Here is a 24,377-nt window from a genome sequence, read left to right on the forward strand (position 1 = left end):
AGTTGTCATTTATTGTGACAACATGAGCAGTATACACTTGGCAAATAACCCAGTCTATCATGCTAGAACAAAGCACATTGAGGTGCATTATCACTATGTGCGGGAGAGGGTTTTACTAGGTCTTATTGATCTAGTTTATGTCGGCACAGAGGATCAGGTAGCTGACATATTCACGAAGTCATTGGGCGCAGAGAAGCTGCGCAAGTTCGGAGACCTGCTTGGTGTGCAGGAATTGGAATTGAGCTCGAGGGGGAGTGTTGAGATATCGAGCTCCACTTGTGATATGCTAGGGTGACCGTTGTGCATTTATGTTACTGACTTGTTAGCTGCAGATGCGGTTGGTACACTGCCCATGAATAATAGCTAGATGATAGCTATCCTTATCTACTCTAGTTCTGGCTCACTTAGTATGCCACCTTAGTTAGTTGAGTTTGGTTTGAGACCCATATATAGGGTTCTTCTATTTTTCTGTACTAGAGTTTTTTTGGCTTACACAACTAAGAAGAGGAAAACTATTTTCAGCCTCCACCTTTGTGTGTATTCCCCCATTGTGTAAGTGAGAAAGCTACAAGTGAGACTCCTTCCTTCTCTCCCACAATCTTGACACAACCCTCAAGGTTGGATCTGAGAAGTTTAGGGGGCTTTGACAGTCATGATCGTACAATGCTTGGAAAGGGGTCATTTGAATGCTTTGTTGGTAAGAAGCATTGTAGGCAAATTCAACCAAAGGCAAGTATTGAATCCACCTTTTCGGCTCACGATAGCAGTATGCCCTAAGCATATCCTCGATGATTTGATTGACTCGCTCTGTTTGGCCATCCGTTTGGGGATGGTAAGCTATGCTAAAATAGAGTTGAGTCCCAATGGCTTCAAAGATAGCTCTCCAGAAGTGTGATGTGAAGAGAGAATCACGATCACTAATGATTCTTTTGGGTAGCCCATGTATCTTGAATATCTCCTTGATAAACAATCTTGCAATGTCCGAGGCTTTATAGTTTGTCTTTACTGGAATAAGGTGTGCAACCTTAGTTAGCATGTCAACCACAACCATGATGGAGTTGTATCCTCCCTGAACTTGGGGTAGACCAACAACAGAGTCCATACTAATGATTTCCCATTTCATTTGGGGAATGTCAAGCGGTTGCAGCTTTCCTGGCATCTTGACATGTTCGGCTTTGATACGTTGACAAGACAAATACTCGGTGACATATTTGAGAACGTCACCTTTAAGTCTCTCCCAATGGTAGCTCTTCCTAACTGCATTGAGAGTCTTGGCATAGCTAGGATGTCTTGAGAAAGGGGAATCATGAGCTTCCCACAATATCTTATGCTTAAGTGACTGACATGCCGGTATACACAGCCTCGTTCTATAGTAGACAAGTCCATTATTGATAGAGAATTCATGATACTTAGCCTGCAGCTTTTTGTCCTGATCTTTGATAGAGATTTCCCTTAGCATCTTTTGGTAGGATGGATCATGGCATGCTTCCTCTCTAGCTAACTCAAGTATTGGATTGCTTGGCATAGATACTTTTGTAGCTAGAGATCTAGCCGTTGATGGGTTCTGCAAAATTAGGAAATTTAAGGAATGCCTTGCGAGACTGAGTGCATCGGCAACTACATTCTCTTTTCCTTGTTGGTACTTGATCTCAAAGTCATACTCCTCCAGCACTTCAATCCACCGATGTCGCCTCATGTTGAGCTCATTCTGGGTAAAGATCCACTTGAGACTCTTGTGATCCGTCACTAGAGTAAACTTGTTACCCAACAGGTAGTGTCTCCAAAGTTTTAGAGCATGGATGACAGCTAATAATTCCAGATCATGGGTAGCATAATTCTTCTCATGACTCTTCAGTTTCCTTGAAGAGTAGGCTACAGGATGACCTTCCTGCATGAGCACACATCCCAAGGCAAGTGTGTTAGCATCAGTTACTACCTCAAACTCCTTATTGAGGTCTGGAAGTTTTAGGATAGGGGCTGATACCAAACTTTGCTTCAATCTATCAAAGCTAGTTTGTTCGGGAGTTGACCATGCAATGGATGTTTGCTTCTTCAGTAAGTCCGTCAGAGGTGCTGCAATTAGAGCATAGTTTTTGATGAAGACCATATACCATCCTGTCAATCCAAGAAAGCTGCGTATTTCTTTGATAGTTGTTGGTATTGGCCATTCTAGCACATCTCTGACCTTGGCTGGATCCACTGAGATTCCTTTCGCTAATACTATGAATCCCAGATATTCAATCTGACGTTTGAAGAATTCACATTTCTTCATCTTAGCATACAGCTTATGTGACCTCATTGTCTCAAGGACAATCCGAAGTTGGGGATCATGATCTTCTTCCTGTTTAGAATAAACTAAAGTGTCGTCGAAGAAGACGAGCACAAAGTCATCAAGATATGGCCTAAAGATATCCTACATTAACCTGTTGAAGGTGGCAGGTGCATTCGTAAGCCCGAATGACATAACTAGGAACTCAAAGTGTCCATATCTTTTATTGAAGGCCGTCTTGGGGATATCTTCTTCCTTGATCCTTATCTGATAGTAACCTGACCTGAGATCAATCTTGGAGAAGATCTTTGCACCCTGAAGACGATCAAGAAGCTCATCTATTCTAGGAATAGGGTACTTGTTTTTGACAGTCGATTGATTCAATCCTCTGTAATCAATACATAGTCGAAGTGTTCCATCTTTCTTTTTCTGGAACAGTACTGGAGCTCCCCATGGTGAACTGCTAGGACGGATGTAGCAGTTGCTTGAGTTGTTCCTTCAGCTCAATTGCTTCCGGTATAGACATCCTATAAGATCTCTTTGCAATTGGCGCAACTCCTGGTACTAGCTTAATCTCATGATCCACTTCTCTTTAAGGTGAAAGTTCTGTCAACTCTTTAGGAAATACATCCGCGTATTCCTTTAGCCAAGAAGGTCCTTCACTAGACTCTTGCTTCTGATCTAACTTGTTGAGCTTAATTAAGTAGATAGGTAGTCCTTTTCTGACTCCTTTTATGATCCGAGATGCTTTGGCCAATTGAATTTTTGGATTTCCAGCCTCACCTTGAGTTGTGACTAATTCCCTTTCAGAGTTTTGAAAGGAAACTTGGCCCTTCCCACAATGAATGTGGGCGTCATTAGGCTTAAGCCAATCCATTCTGAGTAGACACTCATGGATACCTAAATTCATGACTCTGAATTTGACCGAAGTCGTTTTTCCTCCCAGAAAGAATTCCACCTTAGCAGTTTGCCTGGTACAAGTAACCTCACGATCATTTGCCAATTCCACAAGCAAGATAGGTGCTTCTACTGTGGCTATTCCTAATCTTTTTGCACAAGCTGGTGAGATAAAGGAATGTGTACTGCCACAATCAATCAAGGTCTTGAAACTTTTACCTTGATAGTTTGACGGTGTCTGAATCACCGAGAACTGGCGATTCGGGCCTTTCTTGTGTAGAGCAGCATGGACTGTCGCCCTTTCAAACTCTGCTTCCATGGTCGGATCTTCTTCTTCTTCGCACATCTGTCTATTGGCAACGCAGGCGGTTCTCCCTCTGCCTCGGGTAGCGGCTCTCTGACCACGGCCCCCATTCCTTGGAAAGGTGCTTGGCGATGTCCTCCTCCAAGTTTGAGACATTGCCTCTTGAAATGACCGGGCTCGTTGCAGTGGAAACAACGGAGGTTTCGACTATTGCTTTGAGTAGGGACAAAGTTGTTGACGTTATTAGTTCTTGCTTTCTTTCTTTGTCCCTGATTCTGACCTTGAACTCTCTTTATTTGAGGACTGAATGCTCCTCTGTTCAGATCATTGTAAGACCAAGTTTTGTTACCTCTTGGTCTAGCCTGCACCTCTTGAATTATAGGGGCAGCTCGAATGAGAGCGTCCTGAAGATCTGATGGACGCATAGATTCGAGATGGGTATTTACTGGTGGATTTAAACCAGCACAAAATTTTGACACCTACTGTGTCATGTCCATCTATGGCGCATAATACTTAAGAAGTGAGACAAATTTAGAATAGTATGCGTCAAGAGTGAGTCCCAGCTGTTTTAGCTCGTAGAACTCATTCATTTTCTACGTGCGATATGCAGGGGGTAAGTATCTTCCTTGCACGGCTTTCTTCAGCTTCTCCCAGGTAACGGATCCTTCTGCGATCCCTTGATCTCTGCACCATTGCTTCCACCAAAGCCTGGCTTTGCCGGTGAGCTTCAGCTTGGCGAGCATAGCCTGATTGGTGGGTGCAGTACCGGCTGCTTCAAAGTAATCCTCCATGGATTCAATCCAAATTTCAGCATCTGCTTGGACGGACCTACCTCTCCCGTCAAACTCGGGTGGCTTAATCTGCTTGAGAAGAAACTTCTTCTCCTAGATTACAGCAGTACTTGATGTAGGAGGCGAACTGGGAACCTGTACCTGAAGGATGGATTTTAGGCCCCGGAACATGCCTAAAAATAGGGGAAAAATATGGAAATGCGGGGGAAAATGCTCAACCACGAAGGCGGCAGCTCGACCTAGGACGATTTTAAGCATTAAGTGCTTGACGGGCGCCCGTGCGACACTCCGTGAATTTTCATAATTTTTCCGTGCGCCTGTGCCAGTCAGTGAAGCTGCAGGCCTGTCCGGGATGTTGAGACGAGCTCATAGGAATTTTCAGATCGAAGTTCCGAGTCCGGGTGCGGAAGATGGCCCGAAACCGGCCGGGGTGCCCAAGAGGGGGTCCAAAATGGAAATTTGAAAAGGTGTGAAGGAGGGGGGGTGACCTTTGGCACCCCCCCCTCAAAAAATCGTGGATATGGAGGGGGGGCGGCGGCTGAAAACAGCCGCCGAAAAAAACGCGACCCCCCCCCCCACAATCGATTGCTGGCTCACAAAGAAGCCATGGTTATGGACCTCCAGGCCTGATGAAGATGATGTGCCGATCAATTCGCCGGTCTCCGCTCCCGCAATGGTGGACTGGTTGAAGAGAGAGAAAACCAGTCTTTCTCTCTCCTCTCTCTCTCTCCTCTTAGCCCCCGTTCGTGCTTGAAGGAATAGGATGAAGATGGACGGCCGGATGGATGCCGATTCTTGACGGGATGAAAGAGCAATGCAAAACCATTGTAGATTGCTGATTCCAAGCAGAATTCATGGCTGGAAATCAATCGTGGGACGTGCCAAATTTAATGGAAAAACCCGCAAGACACGGTAATAATTGTTTTTTCAAGGAAAATGGTCTTTTGATGCAAATTTGGTTGATAAAAATGTGTTCATATGGATTGAGTTTTGAGTATGTCGTGCTTTGAGTTGGTTTCTAGCTGTTCATCATTTAAAAATCTGGAAAACATGTGTGGGATAGCAGAAAATAGGGAACCGAGACACGAAAAACCATAAAAATGGGGAAAAACAAGGGTTTTGGGCATATAAATGGGGAAAACCGTCGATACACATCAACTAATCTTTCAATTTTGTTGCAAATGAACTAAGGGCCACAGCCCACAAACTGGTTTCAATTTTCAGCAATTTAAAAAATACAAGAAAATGGAAGAAAATGGGGAAAAATGATAAAAACACCATGAAAAATAGGGGATAAATACATTTGGGGCTACGAAAAATATAGAAAAATAGGATTTATGTTTGTTGATGTATAGCAAGGTTGGGGCATGAAGTTATGCTTCAGTTCAGCCTTGTTTATATGTTTTGGTGCGTGTTTCATTCCTTTCTCCACATAAAAATGACAAGGAAACCCTGAAAGAAATGAATGCAATGATGCACTATCAACGGGGAAGGGTAGAGTTGTGGAAAAATGGTTAAATGACACTGAGCATGAGGAATAATTTGCTGATTTTATATACATCGCATCTAGGACGGAATAATAATGATAAGAATTAAAACCTAGTAGCACGAAGATCACTTCGGTGCTAGGTGTTGCAACGAAGCACAAAGCGGTTAGAAAGAAAAGCATGAAAGAGATGATTTGCACTTGCACGCTGCTGGTTTTTAAGATGTTTGAGCACTAGGCATCCACCTCTTTGCATGATCATTTAGAGGAAATTAAAAGTATCAGAGTTAGCTCCTGGATATGCATTGCAATTGTTTTTGGGATATGACCTACGTTGAGAGGCAGTGAGGTTCCTATGTCGTAGGCTAGTCGTGGGATCATAAAGGGGAAGTCAAGTAAGGACAATGGTACATTCCTGGATACGTTTATTTGGTACCTTGAGTGACGTTTGTGCGAAATGTCTAAATGTTGAGCGGCGCATCGAGGGGCCAATCCCCAAGGTGTAGGAGAGTCGCAGAGGGTTGACGGCATTCAGCCGTAGGAGGAACCCCATGTGTATGTGATTCGAGCCTTTTGGCTATGTGAAAGGGACTCCCTTTGAGGAGCAATATTGGGTTAGGATCAGTTGGACTACAACGTATTACAAACGCAATGTGTAGGAAGGCAGAGATTTTGATAGACGCTCCTGGCCGCGAGGCCGAGGGGTTGTCTTGTGCATAGTGACGAGGTCCGGCTAGTGCATGAGCCAGTGCCGGCCCGTTTTTAGGTCCATCAGTGGTGCGTCTGCCGGGAGCTGCTTAAAAGTGGCGGTTCTCGAATCCTGGTTTTCTAGGGACCAACTAGCAGTTTATGCCAAAGGATACTGAGCTTGATCCGTTATTTAGTGATAAGCATCGTCTAGCAGAAATCCAAAAGCAAGAAAGAGACGAGAGAGCTAGGCGACGTGCTGAAATCTTTAGGAGATATTCCCCTAAGCGGAGCGGTGCTGAACCCTTACGAGGGAGTGGATCTAGTGGTCTTAGGACCCCAAGCAGTAAGTTAGGAGAAGGTGGAAGCTCTAGTGCTCCCCTTCTTTCCTTAAGCCAGTCCACGTCAATTGCGGGAGGTGTAACCCCACCGTTCCCTATTCCTCGTGCAAACCCAATCCTCGTCATGGCGCAGCCTATTGCAATTCCAGCAGGAACGACGGATTTGCCGGCTCTAGGCTACCCGCTACCCATTTTTAATGGGTTAGTTGAGGAAGATGCGGAACTCCACATTAGGGAGTTTCAAAAGCTGATGTTTAACTGTCGCATTCAAGAAGAAGGGCATTTAATGATGTTCTTCAACATGACTCTCAAAGGAAGAGCCGCTATATGGTATCATGGTTTAGAAGCCGGAACCATATTGAACATTGATGCATTTTATGGAGCTTTTCGAAGGGAGTTTGCCCCTGAAAGGGGTGGGCAATATTGGTTGCGTGTACTCAACGTGACCCGCCAAGATCCACACGAGGATATTCGTGCTTATGCGAAGAAGATAAAAGAGGTCTTCCGTAAGTTGGACACCTCTATTCCTATCCCCGCAGCTGCCCAATTGCAATATTTCCTACATGGTTTGGACTTTAATATCCAATTGCAGTTGAGTAGTGTTCCCTTGGGGGATATAGATACTGCCATTACACGAGCACAAGAGGTGGAATCCCGACTACAAGCAGCCTATGCTTCTAGAGGCAATTCGAACATGGGTCTAGTATTGGGAAACAATATGGCAATAGCCAATGGCAGTAGTGGCCAAGGGATAGCGATGGCTAACCCTAATGGGAGAGGGAACATGATACAGAATGTCCCTTTATTACCAACTCCCCCTAGCATGTCGATGCCTACGGGCAGTCAAATGGCTCCAAGTAGTGGAGGCCAGGCGGTCAATTCTAACACCATGCCTGCAGCTCAACAGCCTGTGCCTAATCGAATTGTTAGGCCGATTGAACGACATGGAAATGACCAAGGCTATGAGTCGAGTTCTTCCAATGTTCTTGGCGAGGTTAAGGACATGATGAAGCATTATACCGACATGATTACGGAGCAGTATCGACAAATAGCTGTTGATGTCAACTTCCTTAAAAAACAACAAAATTTGATAGGAAGTAGATACCCGGAGGAGGGTGCACCGTCGAGGTTTAGTTGCAAATGGTGTGGCGGGCAGCACTATCCAAGAAATTGCCCAAATGTTAAGTGCGACATTTGTGGAAAATCCGGCCATCTAGCAGCTACTTGCTGGAGTAAGATCAGTTCCCTCCAGCGGGGTAGTCGGCAACCAGGGCCTGTTAATCATCGTGCCCAAGGAAATGATTCCCAGCGAGAGGATGGGCCTAAACAAATACTTCAACGACCAAAGACTACAGTGGAAGAGCTACCAAGTGGAAGTGGGGTTAGTTTGATTGAGGCTGTACGCGTTAATGATACTGAAACCTCTAATCTACGAGCTGTCCTTACAAGAGGTAAAAAGGGTAGAGAAGCCGACATGGATAAGCCTGTCGACGGAAACCCTAAACAAGGCGACAAAGGAACGCAAGTTTTGGATCCTGCCCTAGAAGGGGGACCTTTGAAGCCCGTAGAGAGTAAAGCCGATAAGGAAGCACCAAAGAAGAAGGTGAAAGTTAGGAAAGAGGCAATGAAGCCAGTTCAGCGACCTAAAGAGCGGATGGTTTGGCGTGAAAAGCGAGCCCTATCGAACTATCATGAATTCGATTTGGCGGGCTCTCTTTGCGAAGTCAAGCCGGATGTGAACCTTTTGCAGCTTATTAAGCTTTCCCCAGGAGTACGTAAGGAATTTAGAAAGATCCTACGTACCGGGTATATTGTAGAACCTTTGGGTATTGCGCGAGTTGGTGATGACTGGTTCGAGCATGCTGAGAAGCATTGCCCAAGGGTTGCAGCCTATGTCGATGGGATATTAGTAGATTATGCCATTGTCGACACGGGATCATCTGTTAACATTATGAGTTCTGAACTGATGGAAAGGTTGGGTCTTGCGATTCAGAAAGATACTTCCACAATTCTCAGAATGGCAGATGACAGTTTGAGACAGCCGGAAGGCTGCATTACTAAGGTCCATGTCACTGTTGCAAATGTAGAATGCCTGTTGGACTTTAGGGTGATTCGTTTTGCAGGGCGGCCAAGTTACCAAGTATTACTTGGACGACCTTGGATCTTGCAAGCGGATTGCCAAGTGGATATACCCGCCGGTCGATTGTTATTCGGCAGAGGTGCCCAGCGTGTGGTGGTTGATGCTTATCCTGAGTCCCCGCAGAGTGAGAGAGCTCCTCTATCTTCTACAGAATTGGAGACATTAGAAGATTTATCTGCTAGTGAGACATCATCGAGTGATGAGTCCAAAGAGGGATCCACCACGGAGGACATCTATCAGATCACTTTGAACGAGCCGATAGAGGCCCAAGATCGTATAAGAGATGCAGATGTTATCGAGCTAGACCTTGGTACGCTTGATGATTCGCGGCCAATCAAATTAGGCTCTATGCTCAGCTCAGCAGAAAGGGAGGACTATGTGGCCTTGATCCAGGAATTCCGTGATATCTTTGCCTGGAGTTATGATGAGTTGAGAGGCATCCCTCCCAGTCTTGCTGTTCATACAATTCCGTTGAAAGAGGGCAGTCGTCCTGTACGGCAGAAAGTCAGGCGTATGCCTTTCGAATTAAGGGACGGGTTGTTTGAAGAGTTACAGAAGCTTCGAAAAGCGGGTTTGATTTTCCCTGTACAACACACGGAATGGTGTTCGCCAGTTGTGATTAGAAAGAAGAAGAATAATCAGATCCGTTTATGTGTAGACTTTAGAGAGCTGAATAAGCAGACAGTTAAGGACTACTACCCATTGCCATTTATTGACCAGATTTTGGATCAATTAGCGGGTAGGGAGATATATTCGTTTATGGATTGCTTTGCAGGATACAACCAAATGGCAATTGCAGAAGAGGACAAGTTGAAAACAACTTTCATCACTGTATTTGGCACTTTTGCTTACCACGTGATGGCTTTTGGTTTATGCAATGCGCCTGGTTCGTGGCAACGAACAGCCGATAAGACATTCGGTGACATATCCCCTGAAGAGTTGAGGGTGTTTATTGATGACTTAGGGGCCGCCACCGTGAGAGAAAGGCAGTTGATCATTTTGAGAAAATGCTTTGAGCGCTGTAGACAATTTTGCATCGCCCTAAACCCACGGAAGTGCGTTTTTGGAGTACCTTATGGGCTATTGTTGGGTCATGTGGTTAGTTCGGTAGGAATTGCGACAGACCCCGAAAAGGTCAAAGTTATAATTGCCATGGGTCCACCACGCACTCCGAAAGAAGTTCATAGCTTTCTGTCTTCGGTTGGTTACTACCGTAGATTCATTAACGCCTTAGCAGAAAGAACGTTGCCACTTACAAATTTATTGTCCTTTAGCTGTTCGTTTGTATGGGGTGACCCTTGTAAGGTAGCATTTGAGGACGTGAAACAAGAGCTAGCAAGAGCGCCCGTTTTAAAAGCACCTAAAAGAGGTGAGGTGTTCTATATATTCTCAGCAGCCACCATGTATAGTATCAGCTGCTGTTTAGCCCAAATTTGGGAAGAGAAGTGGTACCACCCGATTGCTTTTGCTAGTCGGAAGCTGGGGGTATCCGAAATCAATTACACCTACATGGAGAAGCTGTGTCTAGCGATGGTCTTTGGGGCCAAGAAATTCAGGCATTACATTCTCTATGAGAAAGTTGTACTTTATACGAAGGCGGAGGGACTTCGACTATTGATGAATAAGTTACAGCCGCCTGATCGTTTAGCGAAGTGGTTGATCACTTTGCAGGAATTTGATTATGAAATCAAGAGTAAGCCACCAAGGTTGCAAGGCATCGTGGAATGTCTAGTGGACTTTGGGGAGCCGAAAGAATCTGTGGCTGAAGGTAGTGACATGGAGATGATATTTAAAATAGATACGGCATCTATTCCCTCCTGGTATGCTGCAATAACGCATTATTTATCAACAGGAGAGGCGGGATCCGAATTATCTAAGGCTGAGAAAAGGAAAATTAAGCAGCAAGCATTAAAGTTTGCCTTGATCGCAGGTACATTATATCGGCAAGGGGTTGATGACATCTATCGCCGGTGTGTGATGCCTGACGAGGTGCCATTCATTTTGGAGGAGTGCCATGATTCTGCTTGTGGTGGCCATTTTGCTGGACGGCTTACAGCCCAGAAGGCTTTAAGGGCAGGTTATTGGTGGCCTGCCATCTTCCAGGATGCGTTTGCGTATGTTAAGAGATGCGATATTTGCCAACGACATGATAGTCGAGAGAATAGGAAACGACCACTCACCCCTATTATGGCGATACTTCCATTTGAGAAGTGGGGAATAGACTTTGTGGGTCCTATTACTCCGTCATCGACTACGCAAAAGCGGTACATCATTGTAGCAACTGACTACTTCACAAAGTGGTCAGAAGCACGTGCAACAAGGAAAGATGATGCTAAAGAAACTGCTAGTTTCCTTTTAGAGCAGATAATATGCCGGTTTGGTCCGCCGAAAGAATTAGTGTCGGACCGCGGAACCCATTTCCTGAATAAGGTGATCAAAGGTTTGACAGAGTTGTGGAACATCCAGCATAACAAGACAACCCCATATAATCCGCAAGCCAATGGTCAGGTTGAAAGCACCAACAAGCAGCTTGTGGGCATCCTGTCCAAAACTGTGTCGGAAAAGAAACGGGATTGGGATAAAAAGTTATATGTGGCAGTGTGGGCCTATAATACGACTTTCAAACGAGCCACTGGCCATACCCCGTTCAAGTTAGTATATGGGGAGGAGTGTGTCTTGCCTCTAGAAATTGAGCTGCCGACTATTCGGTTTGCCATCAATCATTCTTTGAGCGATGAAGATGCTCTTTTTGAGCGCTTGACGACATTGGCACATTTAGATGAGCTTAAGTTGCAGAGCTTGTTGCACCAAGAAGTGGCGAAGCGCCGAATGAAGCAGCTACACGACCTCAAAGCCAAGAAATACACCTTCAAGAAAGGACAGCTTGTTCTGTATTATGATGCACGACGAGAATTATTTCCAGGCAAGTTAGAGCCCAAATGGGATGGGCCCTATAGGATCGTTAGGATAGGAAAGAATAAATCTACAGTATTGTTAGCTGACCTTGAGGGGATAGAATTTAAAAATAAGGTTAATCTTAATAAGATTAAACCTTATTACTTCTGATTACACTAATGCTATGACTGCCTTGCAGGTCTAGGCAAGATCGATCAAACATCTGCAAGGAAATCGTGATAGAGGTTGATGGGTCGTCTGATCCCTTATTTAGAACACCCATATTTGGAACAAAGATATCATCAGGGAAAGCTCATTTGGTGGAGCAAAGGATACAAGGTGATTGAGCAAGAAGGCGGGACATTCATTTGGGAAATCAAGGTCTTCTGCCATCACTGCCTACAACTTTTGACGAGCATCCCTGTTGAATTCAATGATGATGGAGGGATGGAGCCTACAGTCCACCCGTTGAAAATGCTGAATTTCGATTACCATAATTACGAGTAGAGTTCTGGATGGCGGGATATGTAAACGCTTTATGGACATACACCTTGTACTTTGATGGGGCGTCCAGGGGTGCATGCAAAAAAGGAAGTGTAGGAGTTGTCATCCGAGACCCCCGACGACGCATTGTCATGAAGTTAGCTGCTTATCTCGGGGCGAATTTTACCAATAATATGGCAGAATACAAAGCCCTGATCATGGGTTTGAATATTGCAAAAAAGGGTGGTATCCGCCAGTTGTTGGTGAAAGGGGACTCTCAGTTGGTTTTAAATCAACTCAATGGGACGTACATGGTGCGGAACCCGATCCTTTGTATGTACCATCATACTGCCATAGCCCTGCTAGACGAATTCGATCGAGTGTCTTTTCAGCTGATTCCACGGAATTGGAATCAGTTTGCCGATTCATTGGCTAATCTTGCGTATGAAGAGGACCTCTTCTTTAATTGTGGCCCTTGTCCCGATATATCTATTGATGGTGAGACAGGACCTGGTCGTTTGTGGGGTATGCTTTCTGAACATGCCCTCTTTGGCAGACGATGGTTGATTTGGGTGATGCAGAGGGTAAGCGAGACTCATCTACCTTTATTATCTCGGACCCATAGACTGATTCGACGACATGTGATGCGAACACCTCTTGCGATATACGCAGGAGGGATAGGTCATAATTTAATGCACCTAGTTTAGGGCTACCAGCCCTGTTCCCCTGGGAATAGTATGCTTTGATGTCTATCATGGTTGTTTTCAGGTGGATGTTCTGCATAGTATTGTTTTATTTCATTAGGCCACGAGGGCCGATTTAGTTTTGTAGCAAAGTCATGTCTGATTTCATTAGGCCAAGAGGGCCATTTCCCTGTCTAGTGCGGGTGCGTTTAATTGGGTTTTTGTTTTATTGTTGTGCTGGACAGGTTTCGTGGTTCGTGGAATTTGGTGGAGCCTGGAGGAGCCTTTGCTGCGATGGAAGCTTCTTGTGGCCACTCCAGGTGATATTTCTCCTTTACAAGTACCTTTCTTTCCTGTTATATGTGTATTTGTACTTGTTGAGGGGATACTTTTTGTTGGGGACCGGCGACCAAGGCATAAAGTCCCAAGTTTAGGCTAAGTATGTTTGAGGGAGGTTGGAGTAGTCATTACCTCCTGTAAAGACATTGTTAGACATTAAAAGACCTGTTTGAGAAGGAAGTCCTAGTGACCCTGTTCTGCCAGCCTGCTAGGCAGCCGTTCTAGGCGTTCTTGTTAGTAGTGAGGCAGTTAGAGAAGCCTGCTAGAAGATAATAATAATGATGCCAAGAAATCCTGAACATCCCAAAAGATGAATATCAATACGAAGGTGTGTAAAAAGGGGTTCTAACCCCTATCACAGAAAAGCAAAGAAATAAAAATATATAAGCAGTTGATCATCGCCTTGCGAAGGCCTGGTAGGTTCCTGGGGACGAGTCAGACCCGGGGCCGATACCTTGTCTTCCTAGGGGTGGCTTCTTGCTGGAAAAATAATATCAAAACAAGGAAGGTTGGAGCGAAAATAAAAGTGAGCGTTAGAAAAGGATTAAGTGTCGCCTTGCGAGGGCTTGGTAGGTTCTTGGGTGCCGAGACAGGTCCTGAGACCGATGCCCTGTTCTCCTTGGGTCACTACGCTCAGCTCCCTCCTTTTTACATGCCAAGTATGTTCATCCAATCAAAACCCTCAAAGAAGAGATATACTGAAAGAAAATATCCTTTGCTCAGGCTATAGGAGTCCTCGCCTTGTAGGAGCTCCTAGTTGCGTTGTCTTTAGTTGGTAAGTAGTTCAGGCTACCATTTAGGGCAACCTCTTTGACAGTTCTTTTTAGTTTGGCTGTGTTGGAGCAGCTGGTTCGTGACTCACTTCGGATCTTCTATTAGATGATGCTAGGCCTACTCCTTGTGGATGTTATGCCTTGGTTCTGTCAGGGGTAGAGGGAGCATTGTGCTGAGTTTTATGATGATAATTGTTTTGTATCAGTTTGATGCTTCTTTGGTTGTTTATGTGCAGATATGTTCGTGGGTTCGACGGACTGAGTCGTCCTATCCCGTGGTCGCCAATGAAGGATGGATTTTAGGCCCCGGAACATGCCTAAAAATAGGGGAAAAATATGGAAATGCGGGGGAAAATGCTCAACCACGAAGGCGGCAGCTCGACCTAGGACGATTTTAAGCATTAAGTGCTTGACGGGCGCCCGTGCGACACTCCGTGAATTTTCATAATTTTTCCGTGCGCCTGTGCCAGTCAGTGAAGCTGCAGGCCTGTCCGGGATGTTGAGACGAGCTCATAGGAATTTTCAGATCGAAGTTCCGAGTCCGGGTGCGGAAGATGGCCCGAAACCGGCCGGGGTGCCCAAGAGGGGGTCCAAAATGGAAATTTGAAAAGGTGTGAAGGAGGGGGGGTGACCTTTGGCACCCCCCCCTCAAAAAATCGTGGATATGGAGGGGGGGCGGCGGCTGAAAACAGCCGCCGAAAAAAACGCGACCCCCCCCCCCACAATCGATTGCTGGCTCACAAAGAAGCCATGGTTATGGACCTCCAGGCCTGATGAAGATGATGTGCCGATCAATTCGCCGGTCTCCGCTCCCGCAATGGTGGACTGGTTGAAGAGAGAGAAAACCAGTCTTTCTCTCTCCTCTCTCTCTCTCCTCTTAGCCCCCGTTCGTGCTTGAAGGAATAGGATGAAGATGGACGGCCGGATGGATGCCGATTCTTGACGGGATGAAAGAGCAATGCAAAACCATTGTAGATTGCTGATTCCAAGCAGAATTCATGGCTGGAAATCAATCGTGGGACGTGCCAAATTTAATGGAAAAACCCGCAAGACACGGTAATAATTGTTTTTTCAAGGAAAATGGTCTTTTGATGCAAATTTGGTTGATAAAAATGTGTTCATATGGATTGAGTTTTGAGTATGTCGTGCTTTGAGTTGGTTTCTAGCTGTTCATCATTTAAAAATCTGGAAAACATGTGTGGGATAGCAGAAAATAGGGAACCGAGACACGAAAAACCATAAAAATGGGGAAAAACAAGGGTTTTGGGCATATAAATGGGGAAAACCGTCGATACACATCAACTAATCTTTCAATTTTGTTGCAAATGAACTAAGGGCCACAGCCCACAAACTGGTTTCAATTTTCAGCAATTTAAAAAATACAAGAAAATGGAAGAAAATGGGGAAAAATGATAAAAACACCATGAAAAATAGGGGATAAATACATTTGGGGCTACGAAAAATATAGAAAAATAGGATTTATGTTTGTTGATGTATAGCAAGGTTGGGGCATGAAGTTATGCTTCAGTTCAGCCTTGTTTATATGTTTTGGTGCGTGTTTCATTCCTTTCTCCACATAAAAATGACAAGGAAACCCTGAAAGAAATGAATGCAATGATGCACTATCAACGGGGAAGGGTAGAGTTGTGGAAAAATGGTTAAATGACACTGAGCATGAGGAATAATTTGCTGATTTTATATACATCGCATCTAGGACGGAATAATAATGATAAGAATTAAAACCTAGTAGCACGAAGATCACTTCGGTGCTAGGTGTTGCAACGAAGCACAAAGCGGTTAGAAAGAAAAGCATGAAAGAGATGATTTGCACTTGCACGCTGCTGGTTTTTAAGATGTTTGAGCACTAGGCATCCACCTCTTTGCATGATCATTTAGAGGAAATTAAAAGTATCAGAGTTAGCTCCTGGATATGCATTGCAATTGTTTTTGGGATATGACCTACGTTGAGAGGCAGTGAGGTTCCTATGTCGTAGGCTAGTCGTGGGATCATAAAGGGGAAGTCAAGTAAGGACAATGGTACATTCCTGGATACGTTTATTTGGTACCTTGAGTGACGTTTGTGCGAAATGTCTAAATGTTGAGCGGCGCATCGAGGGGCCAATCCCCAAGGTGTAGGAGAGTCGCAGAGGGTTGACGGCATTCAGCCGTAGGAGGAACCCCATGTGTATGTGATTCGAGCCTTTTGGCTATGTGAAAGGGACTCCCTTTGAGGAGCAATATTGGGTTAGGATCAGTTGGACTACAACGTATTACAAACGCAATGTGTAGGAAGGCAGAGATTTTGATAGACGCTCCTGGCCGCGAGGCCGAGGGGTTGTCTTGTGCATAGTGACGAGGTCCGGCTAGTGCATGAGCCAGTGCCGGCCCGTTTTTAGGTCCATCAGTACCTGGGGTTGTGCTTGGATTTAGGTTTCTTTATTAATCGATAATCGTTACGATTCATATTTCATTTCGATTTCAGCTATCAATCAAGCAATCTAACCACTTAACTTCTTATCAATTCTCAACGACGGAACAGACATTGATAAAAAGAAGTCTTATTGTATTTATATGGGCATAGCCCTTTCGGAATACAACATGTCTTGGGATGATAAGCCAACTGTTTACATTTAGTTTGGGGAGAATAATGTTGTATTACATTTATCTACAGGAATTGTATAATAGTAAGGTTTCGGGTCATGAATCTTAAGGAATCGGTAAATCATTGGAAGTTCAGGGTATCCTTTCCTTTGGAACCCATTCTTCTCATGGCGCCCCAATACTTTAATCCTGTCAATGGGGATTACATGGGTTACTTCCTCATATACATATGAGTTTAGCTCAACCCTTCGACCTCGAATATGTAAAGTTGAATTTACGTGAGCTTCCACAAAAATGAACAGCTTCACGACTTCTAGATCTTCCAACCACTTGATCCTCTTTAGGTTGGTCTGTAGGTATGCAAACCGGTGGGCAGCTATATAGTAGATTCCTGAGGCATCCGTCCATCTTCGTTCCATGTACAAAGGCGATGGATTATAGATTCGCTCTAGGATGTTCATCATCTCAACCCTTTGTCGATAATCTGGGGAATGCATCGCAGTCATAAACATGACTTGAAATACCAAGAACCTGTTCCATGCTTCATAGTTCTGCAAGACAGCATTGGAAGTAAGGAAATGTTTAGACAGAAACATTGGCTTTACTTTATCTTATCAAGATTTCATAAAACAAATCCTTCATTGGTTTTCTCTGATACCAACTGTAACGTGTCCACCTGTTATCTTCATGATACGTCTTGGCAGTCCATCGAAAAGGATGTCTAGAAAGCTCCGCCCGGCACTCCCATGGAATATTACGGGGTTTGCGATGTAGGGCTTTCCACATCTGCCACGTAGCGGAAGTATTCCGTCCGTTCGCACTTAGGACCAAACTGAATTAGCGTTTTGCTCATTGATCATTTCCTAACGGCAACTAGTGTCGAACCCAAGCGAACTACTTTACACAGAAAGCTAGGTCCGAAGCGGATTCATGCTGCACTTGGATCAAGGAGAATGGGAAACGAGAGGGATGCCAAGCTCAACCTCTCTTCCATAAGGCATAGTCCCATTCCGATCCCCTAAAACAACGTAAATCGAGATTAGTTATAACTCTAGGTCAACGATCTTGTTGTTCCTGTTATTTTGAACGATCTTCCTGCTGTCCATCGTGATTTGAGAAAAGTTCCCGGCCAACCGGGACCACCCATCCGTAGGACGGACCTATGGCCACATCCACCGCACTTTCCTCAGGTTGTTTTAGTTATTTAATTACCTAACACATTTAGTTGGACATGTATCAATCAGCTTCCTTAATTAGCCCGTTAGGCACTGGTTCCTTCACGTAATCATATCACTTGACATAAAAAAGCAATGTCAAACAAGTTCATTTTTAACAAGTTATCATATTTATCTTTGAAATACATAAAGTCCAGCCCGTAGGCTTATCCATAATCCGTTCAAAGGCTATCCAGCAATCCACAGGGATCATTAATCCAAGATTCTGCCCGTAGACTAGTATGCGGGCCTCGAGATCCAATCCCGAGTCACGTTAGCCTCTTGTGCAGGGCCCAGAAGGCGAGGGATTTATGGCCAGAGACCCCCCTGGCACCCAAGCGTCCTCCTGCTCCAAGTAGCGCTTAACGGAGAGACCTCTCGTGGCGGGTTCGGTCCACCTTCCCGGCACGGTTAATAACCCCCTTGGTTAGGGTTAGGCAGGCAGTCGGGGGTAACTGAAGCTACCTCTCCATTTAGGCCTTCAACCTGAAGCATTAGATATACATTTATCCTTTAATTCATTGATCAAACAAAGCAAAACAGTGCTCTTAAATCTATAACAAGCACAATCATTTCCATTGGTCGTTATTGTTGGCCAATTGCTAAGGAGTGAATCCTTCTTTTTGAATGCATCCAGTACTTGATCTGGGATGACTTGCGACTTGGCAAGGTCCCCTATATCCTAGGATAGAGCCGTTCCCTATTAACCCGACTTGGTCAATACCTTAAGTTCATATGTTATTCCAATTTATTGGTTTGTCCTTAGCTCCAAGCAATTATCTTTACTCAAGAAAGATACTAAATTAGGACGACTATTCATCCTCTTGCAAGATAACTTGCGTAAGAATCTGCCAATCTCATTCCGAGGAATTTGGCCATTCCCTTGTGATCAAATCACAAGATCATGCGACTCTACCACTCGTTGCACAAGTGTCGCATCAACTATGGGACTATTTACCCATCGAATGGAGTCACGAAATAGTCTGTTCTTGATGGCATTAGGTCGACTTGTCAGTCCTAGGGTTTCGAGTTTCATCATTTTAGCGAGAGGTTCTTAGGAAAACCCTAGATCACTTCTCGCAAGTAGGTCGTATTGTCCCTACATTCCGTGAATGTGGGCAAGTATTTATGTTGACATATCGAGCTCCACTCGTGATACGCCAGGGTGACCATTGTGTATTTATGTCACCGACTTGTCAGTTGCAGATGCGGTTGGTACACCGCCCCTGAATAATAGCTACATGATAGCTATGCTTATCTACTCTAGTTCGTGGCTCAGTTAGTATGCCACCTTAGTTAGTTGAGTTTGGTTTGAGACCCATATCTAGGGTTCTTCTATTTCTTTGTACTTGAGTTCTTTTGCCTTACACAACTAAGAAGAGGAAAACTGTTTTCAGCCTCCACCCTTGTGTGTATTCCCCCATTGTGCAAGCAAGAAAGCTTCAAGCGAGACTCCTTCCTTCTCTCCCACAATCTTGACATGGTATCAGAGCCTTGTTCGTGGTAAGGAGCTCAAGAAAGCAAGCCAAGCTCGCGATGTTCTGGTAAGAGGAGCAGTGTTGCTTTCATTTTCTGTTTTGGGAGCAGATCTCTGCAGGTAGCACAGCCGGAAATTGCAGGAGTGCATTGTCTCAGGTTGAGACGTCCTTCGCGCTGAAGCAAGAGGGCAGTATATGCTGCGGGAAAGGGATTTATCCCTTGGCGACCTTGTTTTTTTTATTCGAGGCCATTTCGGGGCCTGTTTTGCAGACGGAAGTTTTCTGCACGCACTCAGGAAAAGGCTCAGTTTTATGCTGTGCAGCCACTGTTCTACAGGTCGGTGAAAAGTTACTGTAGAAATTGCATCGTATGCTTGTGCGCAGAGACATTGGGAGTTTCAGAATAATCCTTGGTTCCTGTTTATGCAAAATCGTCACTAGGAAGTGACTGTGTGGTCAAATACCACTTTCGCCAGTTTTGCAGATTTGCCCTTGTGAGGGTGAAGCTGAGTTTTTGCAGTGACAGAATTTTTCGCAGTGTTTTGTAATGGCGTCTGATTCTCTTTCACAGATTGTAACTGAAAATCTTGACAAGAACAACTTCCAAGCATGGAAGTTTAGAATGACGAATTTCCTTATGGGAAAAGGATATTGGGAGTTTGTTGCAGGAAATGAAGAAGAACCAGTTCTTCCTGATGTTCCCAATCAACAGCAGATGCAGGCATTCAAAGCATGGCATGAGAGAGCTAGGAAAGTTATGTACTGGCTGTCTATCAGTATTTCAGACTCTATGATTGTGCATATTCAGGATGCAAGTACGCCAAAGGAGGCATGGGATACTTTGTCAAAAATGTATAGCATAAATACGCAAGCCAGGAAAATGCAGCTCAAGCAAGAGTTGCATAATGTGCAAAGAGAAAGTATGAGCATCAATGACTACCACATGAAGGTGAAGAAGATTGCAGATGCACTTGCTTCCATTGGGTCGCCAGTGGAAGATGATGATTTAGTTTCTGTGACCTTGAATGGTCTAGGAAAGGATTATGCACAGTTTCGAACATCCATTTCCGTTCGTGAAAGATTTCCTGACTTTAAGGAGTTGATTGCTCTTCTAATTTCTGAGGAGCAAAGAAATGGTGGTGCATCTTCTTCAGGAGGAACTTCAAAAGAAGCTGTCTTCTACTCAAACGCTGGAAGAGGTAGAGGCAGAGGTAGAGGAGGCCGATTTGGAGGCCGTGGTAGAAATCAGAATATGCAGCAAACTCAAGAAAACCAGTCCTATGGAGGAGGACGTGGTAACTCTAGAGGCAGGGGGAGCCAAAGAGGTCGTGGTGGATGGCAAAGAGGTCAAAATGCAAACAGTAATGTTGAATGCTACTATTGTGGTAAAATGGGTCATATGGCTAAAGACTGCTATAAAAAGCAGAATGACATCATGAATGGGAAACTGCAACAAGGGAATTATGCATCTTCTAGTAGACAGGGTGATGACAGAAATGAGCATTTGTTTGTGGTGCAGCACATGAACAATTCTGTGACAAGTGCAGAAGAAAGCAATGATGTATGGTATGTTGACTCAGGTGCATCAAACCACATGACAGGTCATGCAGAATGGATGGAGGATGCAAGGAAAATGGAAAAACCAGGATTTGTGGAGACTTGTGATGATACTGCACATCCTATTGTGCAGATTGGAAAAATTCCCTTGTCTATGCAGGATGGGAAAAAGAAATACCTGTCTGATGTATTTCATGTCCCGAATATCACCAAGAATCTGGTTTCTGTTGGTCAAATGGTTGAACAGGGCTTGCAGGTCAGATTTAATCCTCATGGATGCTTTGTTGAGGATATGAAAAATAAAGGTCGCTTGATAGCAAAAGGAAAGAAGAAGGGCAGAATGTTTACGTAGGATGCAGACATGTCTGAATTGAGTGCAGCAATGTTTGCACATGGGACCGGTGTAGTTGCAGATATTGATATCTGGCATAAACGCATTGGTCATGTTAATGTACAGCGACTTAAATCAATGCAGGCCCAAAATATTGTTGCAGGATTGCCAAAATTTAAGGTTGCAGAAATGCATAAGGTATGTGAAGCCTGTCAGTTTGGAAAACAGGCAAGGAAACCATTTCCTAGACATGTTCAAGAGAGTAAGAAGCCATTGGAATTAATCCACTCTGATGTGTGGACTACTAAAGCTGCATCTCTTGGAGGCTGTCATTATTTTGTCAGTTTTATTGATGACTATAGCAGAAAAGTTTGGGTGTATTTTATGAAAAAGAAAAGTGAAGTTTTTGGGCATTTCAAAACTCTTAAAGCTATGGTTGAAAAAGAAACAGGTCTGCAAGTAAAATGCCTAAGGTCAGATGGAGGGGGAAAGTACCTCTCAAATGAGTTTGCAAGGTTCCTGCAGGAGCATGGCATAAAGCAGCAATATTCATGCAGTCATACCCCACAGCAAAATGGAATTGCAGAAAGAAAAAACAGACATATTGGAGAGGTGTCTCGTGCCATGCTCAATGAAAAAGACCTGCCAGATTTTTATTGGGCTGAAGCAGTTGCTACAGCAGTCTACATAATGAACAGGACTCCCACTGCAGCAATACATGGAATGACTCCAGAGGAGAGGTATACTGGTAGGAAACCAGATATTTCTCATTTGAAAATTTTTGGTTGCATTGCGTATGTACATGTGCCAGATGAGCTGAGATCCAAGTTGGATCCAAAAGCTGAGAAGTGCATCTTTATTGGTTACTCTCTGCAGCAAAAAGGGTATAGATGCTATAACCCTTCTACTCGTAAGTTTACATTGAGCAGAGATGTTGTTTTTGATGAGATGAGTAGCTGGTATAAACCAGTAAATGTGATTGATGATGTAGATGCACAAAATGGTAATGCTGCACAAAATTCACAGCAGCAGTCACAAAATATTAGTGGACCTGGAGCGCCCTCTAGTAGTGGTTCACATTCTTCACCATGGACAGGCAGATTGAGATCAGGAGAATCTTCTCAAAGTAATGCAGATAGTGGTATGCAGGTATCACGAAAAGGAAAAGAGAAGGTTGATCAGCCCATGTTTGATGTGAATGCAGGTCACTCTTATGTGGATGGTGAATCCAGTGGCTCAGAACAGAGCATTGATGATGAGTTGGGTATTCCTTCTATTGTTACACCTGGAGTAAGGAAGACCAGGGATGTTTTGAGAGCACCTGGGAGTGAACCCACTTTGCGCAGGTCTACCAGAGTTAGGTATCCAGTGGATAGGCTGAAATATGATGGATTTACAGCCATTCACTATGCATATATGGTCAAGGTGATACAGGAACCAGAACCCACTTCTTTTGAGCAAGCCATGGGAAAAGAAAAATGGGAGAAAGCCATGGATGAAGAAATGGATGCCTTGGAAGCAAATGCTACATGGGAATTGGTACCTTTGCCTAAAGGTAAGAATGCAATTGGCTGTAAGTGGGTTTATAAGGTGAAGCACAATGCAGATGGTTCTGTGAACAGATACAAGGCAAGATTAGTAGTCAAGGGGTATGCACAAACATATGGCATTGACTATGAAGAAACATTCAGTCCGGTTGCAAGGATGGCAACCGTAAGAGCAGTCATTGCTATGGCTGCATCAAAGGGATGGTCTTTACATCAGATGGATGTAAAGAATGCCTTCTTGCATGGTGATTTGCAAGAAGAGGTCTATATGGAGCAGCCACCAGGTTATGTGCATGCTGTTCATCCTGAGTTTGTTTGCAGGTTGAAGAAAGCTTTGTATGGCTTGAAGCAAGCACCTAGAGCATGGTCTGACAAGATAGGACAGTATCTTGTCACTATTGGCTTTCAGATTTCCAAGGCAGATTTCTCACTTTATGTGAGAAAAACAGAGAAAGATATTATGCTACTTGTCATTTATGTTGATGATTTGATTATGACAGGTGACAGTGATGAAGATATCCTTCATGTGAAAATGCTATTGAAGCAGAAGTTTGAGATGAAGGATTTGGGAGAGCTGCGTTATTTCTTGGGCATTGAGGTGATTAGATCACCAAGTGGGATACAGCTCTTACAGAGGCAGTATGGATTGGACATGCTGTCCAAATATGGGATGACAGGCTGTAAGCCTATTTCAGTTCCTTTGGAGCAGAATGTGAAGCTAAGCGCAGATGCAGGTGAGCTTCTGGAAGACCCTACTATGTACAGACGCATAGTAGGAAGCTTGATTTATATGACTATTACCAGGCCAGATTTGAGCTATGTTGTTGGATTGGTAAGTCAGTTTATGCAGGCTCCAAGGAAACCACATTTGGATGCGGCTAGACGCATACTCAGGTATGTGAAGTCCACATTGCAGTATGGACTATTTTATGAGACTGGGGTTCAGATACAGTTGCATGGGTACACTGATGCTGATTGGGCTGGTAGTATTTCTGATAGACGATCTACCAGTGGATATGTGTTCTCTTTTGGGAGTGCTGCAGTCACTTGGAGCAGCAAGAAACAGCCTACAGTTGCCTTGTCGAGCACAGAGGCTGAGTACAGGGGTGCAGCAATGGCTGCATGTGAGGTAGCTTGGTTGCATAAGCTACTTTATGATATGCATCAGTCTACAGATGGGCCAGTTGTCATTTATTGTGACAACATGAGTAGTATACACTTGGCAAATAACCCAGTCTATCATGCTAGAACAAAGCACATTGAGGTGCATTATCACTATGTGCGAGAGAGGGTTTTACTAGGTCTTATTGATCTAGTTTATGTCAGCACAGAGGATCAGGTAGCTGACATATTCACGAAGGCATTGGGCGCAGAGAAGCTGTGCAAGTTCAGAGACCTGCTTGGTGTGCAGGATTTGGGATTGAGCTCGAGGGGGAGTGTTGACATATCGAGCTCCACTCGTGATACGCCAGGGTGACCGTTGTGTATTTATGTCACCGACTTGTCAGTTGCAGATGCGGTTGGTACACCGCCCCTGAATAATAGCTACATGATAGCTATC

The sequence above is a fragment of the Lygodium microphyllum genome, chromosome 7, assembly GCF_053477565.2.
Source record: "Lygodium microphyllum isolate KBCC chromosome 7, Lygodium_microphyllum_v1.1.10, whole genome shotgun sequence".
Classification (NCBI taxonomy): domain Eukaryota; kingdom Viridiplantae; phylum Streptophyta; class Polypodiopsida; order Schizaeales; family Lygodiaceae; genus Lygodium; species Lygodium microphyllum.